Raw genomic sequence first — 4,641 nt, 5'->3', positions numbered from 1 at the left:
ATCGAACTGGAGTAGTCACGGCTGTCCAAAACCCTAATTTGCGCTTTGCGGCAATATATTTCTGTCGCAAATTGATCGTGGACACTCATCTTCGCCGGCTGAATCGAGTGGCCTTCCGATTTTGATGGACCAAGAGATATAGGCATGCACGCTGGCGGCTCGTCTCCACGCATGTCCAATCGGTCCCATTTGAATTAGCACCAGTGCTTGGATTCGACTAGCCAAAGAAGGGACGTGCGGAAATTATATCAACGGCAGCAAACATCTGTCGCAAACCATATCGTCCGTCAAATTTCGCCAGCTTGGTCGGATAGTTTGGATTAGATATGAGGCGACCAATGAGGTACCTCAATGATCACCGTACCCCACTCTATCATAGGGAGCAATCGGACAAGTGATGGATGATTCAGGAGGCCTTCAAACGATCACCCAAAGGTGGTCGAACATGCTGCCATTTTAAGACGCTCAATCCGCAACTTATTTGATAAACACTAAGACATCGATGCTCCATGCACGTCGATTGTCTTGAGCTGCTTGCTTAAAAGCAATGCTTTACATGCATCGAACACATACAATATTTTATGTCGGCCTCACAAAACAACTTAGTTGTTTCACCTAATAGCATTGTATGCTATTATTTTCGGCAAGTCCCACGACTTGACTCACTTACTCGAGACATCAAACATGTCACAAACTGGGGGATACTTACTGGGGTATTGGTCTGGCGGTTTACAGCGTGCGGCGTGCAACACGCTCATTATGAGAATGTGTCAGGAAAGGACGTACGGATGACAACGATGAAATTAATGGACGAAGATGTGACCACGTGATGATCACCACTTCTTACACGGCCCTACTACTCCACTACTTAGCCTCCTCCACTTCCTACAAGATCAGGGTTGCGCTCAAATGACTTGTATAAATAGGTTTTCAACCTATTTCAACAACAAGAACACAAGTGTTATCAACACAGTATCCAGAAAACACCAAGAACTGATAGCTTACATTCTGCAAGCCAGTTCCACATTCTGATACAAGTCATAAACAGCCACACCTTCATAATTCAACATTCTGATATCAAACACCTTCTTCGCTTCATTCCCTAAGATCAACCCCTTCTCCTTCACTTTATGACCGAATTGAATCTGGAATGTCCATTAATTGGTTTAGGCCAGAGTCTTACAGATTGATCTCTCGAATCTAAAAGTACTCCCGTGTAGTGCATTGTTTAGGGTTTGAATTCGTTTCTCATCAACACACCAAATTAACCAAAAAACAGCAGAATCAGTTTTTACCCTCAAACAATTGGCGATCACAGTGGGAGATTAATCTCTCGGTTGCAAGATCAATTTTCGATTTCATTTCAACTTTCTCAAAATTCAAGATGGTGGATCTTAGGTCTGGATCTCAGGGCAGTCTTATTCTAGGGTCTTAAAATCAGCGACAAAGCAACAGTTTTTCTGTAACAGTTCCATTGTAATAGCTGTTTTGCAACACCAATACACTGTTGCAAACAGTCTGTGTTATTACTTTTCACTCTTTTAATCATCTTTTGAGCAACAAACACATATTTTGAGATCATGATTAATATGAGTAGCTAAACCCTTTTGCTGAGGCGATAGAGGAAGCTATTTTCCAACAAAAAGTGGTATATTCTATTTTATGTTTTTATTTGCAACGATTATATGATTATTTGCCTTGAACTATTATTGAATATGATTTTTATTTGAGTGATTGTGATATATTTTGATGGAGTATGCTTAGTTTTAAGACTTTTGATGCTTCATACTTGGTATTTACAATTATTACTTTTGAAAATCTACTTGTTGCAATATTTTAGAATCAAATTAAACAAGAAAATTGCACAGATATAAGTATTGATTTAATCACTTTGAATTTGGAAAATAGTGGAATCTTAGCCTCAGTGTTTCTTTTAGTATTGATATCATCTTTGATTGAGTTTGCTATAATTTTTAGTGAGTTTTCTATTTTAGTATTAGAATTTAAGTGTAATTAATATCCTTCACAAGTCTGAGAATCGAACCACTTTTACCACTATCTACAAATCACATCAATTTTTGGCGCCGCTGCCGGGGACTTTTTTTTAGGGTTTTAGATTTTTTTTTTTTTGTCCTTTTTATGTTTTTGGGTATTTATCTTGTGTCTACAGGTTCTGGATCATAAAGAAAATTGAGCCAAGGAGTTTGGTGATTTCATAAAGACTTGGAGCTAAAGATTAAAGAAAAAATAACAGAAAAGAAGACAATTTTATTTTAGACAATTTTATTTTAGGGTTTGTTTATTTTATTAAAAAAAATTGTATTAGGGTTTATTATTTTTGTAATTTTTCTTTATTTTTTTGGACTTTTGGACTTTGGGACATTATTTTTTTTATTATCCTACGGAAGGGTACTTTAAATATATAATGTTTGCAGAGAAGGAGGACAATTACGATATTGTCTATGCACCTTGGGTTCGTACACTAGACATCGGAGTCAGTGGCCCGAGTCGACTACAACCGATTCATCCCCCGTCTGGAACGGGAGGTAAGATTCTAAACACTCGTGAATACCCTGTCAGCGAGTTACTGGACTCCTTCGTATGCATATATGTTGAGGACTGAATACGGACATTTATTTTTCTAGTAAAGGGCAAGGCCTGGCCATACAAGATAAGGGTTCAGATTTCATCACCGTTCTCTTCTTGCCCGCTTTAGGAACACGTAACCTACGCGAATCTAAGCCTAAAATTTTGACTAGAACGAGACCGATAGGGTAACGAGATTAACAGGAAAGTCATTCGAAAAATATTGGTTACTCTTTTAAGCATACTTCGAAGTTCTTGACGGTTTCTGTAAGTTGAATGCGTGATTGCACCGCCTTGTAATACCGGTGAGGCCTTGGGTATCAAAGCTCCACCGAGCTTCCCTCGCCTCTATTTAACTTACGTTAACTCGGATTGATTCCAGAGGGGATTGCTTAAATTGTAACGAATTCTCGTTCGAAGGATTAGAAGCTGGTCTAGAAACAATCTAAGTGGAGCCATCATGATTTTTGTTTGCTAGAAATCAATAGGTTTGATTTGGTTGAGTCGGCCTTGATCTTTGTTTGCTTACCCTTCCAGTTTAGAAAATTCTATTGTATGCCTGAACATAAAAGAGACGCACTAGGTAGATTTTTTAAAGAGAAACCTAGTAGTTCGAAGCATCTCGATGACCTTAATCTAGAAAGTCCGTCTTTTGAAGAGTCTGTTTTTGAACGTTCTTTGACTGAGGAGAGAATCCATATTGCTCCGATAGCGCCAGAAATGAAAACTTTGAAAGCTTTGTTGAATCCAACTAGGACTACCCGTACTTCATGTATTAAGTTAGCTAAAACGGAGGCACCCTATGAACTGAAACCTGGGACCTTACAGATGCTCCCAATTTTTTTAGGGAAAGAAAATGAAAACCCTTATTACCATGTTAGGGATTTTGAGGAAATTTGTAGTACTCTAAGAATTAGAGGATTAGATGATGATGCTTTGAAACTTAGGTTATTCCCATTTTCCCTGAAAGATAAGGCCAAGTCGTGGATGTATAGTTTGGACTCCGAGTCAATTGAGACATATGAACAACTTACATCTTCCTTTTTTAATAAGTTTTTCCCTAGGCACAAAACATCGTCTATTAGGACGCAAATATGCACATTTTCACAACAAGATGGAGAATCTCTATATATGTATTTGGAAAGGTTCAATGATTTATTATCCCAGTGTCCTCATCATGGTTTAGAAAAGGTTGGGCTAGTTCAGATCCTTTATGAGGGTTTAGATTATTCCACAACGACCATGGTTGAGTCTCTACGCACTAGTGGATTTGAAAACCAAACTGTTGATGCGGCGATGGAATTTTTTAATGAAATCACCGAAAAAACCCAGCAATGGGAAAATAGTAGGGAACCCCAGAAAACAATTCTTTTAAGTAAAGGAAACGTTAATAGGGTAGAAGGAGGCTATGAATCAGATGCCAAAATTGCTGCTATAGCAAAAAGGTTAGAAGCCTTAGAAGTGGGCCAGGCTAGTGGTAGAGTGGAGCCTTTTTGGGAAGGCCAGAATATTGAAGAGCAAGCCAATGCTCTTTATAATAACACTAGATTTGATAACCGTCAAAAGATTGACCCATATTCAGAAACCTATAATCCTGGTTGGAGAAACCATCCGAACCTTTCGTGGTTTAAGGGCCAAAGTCAAGGTCAGTTTAGTAATTCTAATGCTCCCCCAGGTTTTGTCTATACTAAGAATCCCTCAGGACTATCTCAGTTTCAGAATCAGTCAGATAAGAAAATCCTAAGTTTAGAGGAATCTCTCGCCTTGTTAACTCAGCAAACTGCAAAATTCCAGTTATCCGTAGAACAGATTCTACAAGCTAGTAACAGGATAGGAAAACAAAATAGTCAGGCTATTTCCGAGTTAAAAACCCAGGTTGGTATGATAAGTGATTCTTTGAGAGAAAAAGGTAAGTTTCCTAGTCAAACCCAACCCAACCCTAGAGGAGTTCATGAATTAGGTGCAAAACCATCGAATCAATTGAATGCTGTTAGAACCCTTAGAAGTGGTAGAGTTGTAGACAATAAGGTAACCATGCCCGATAGTGAACATACT

The 4,641-nt window shown here is 38.5% G+C and overlaps 1 pseudogene; it reads right to left on the bottom strand.

Annotated features, from left to right (window-relative positions):
- Positions 1-3,670: 3,670 nt before the first annotated feature.
- Positions 3,671-3,770, bottom strand: LOC113292027 (annotated as a pseudogene).
- Between the last annotated feature and the right edge of the window lie 871 nt (positions 3,771-4,641).

This window comes from Papaver somniferum, chromosome 6 (assembly GCF_003573695.1).
Source record: "Papaver somniferum cultivar HN1 chromosome 6, ASM357369v1, whole genome shotgun sequence".
NCBI lineage: Eukaryota > Viridiplantae > Streptophyta > Magnoliopsida > Ranunculales > Papaveraceae > Papaver > Papaver somniferum.
This window is presented reverse-complemented; position numbering and strand designations above follow the sequence as displayed.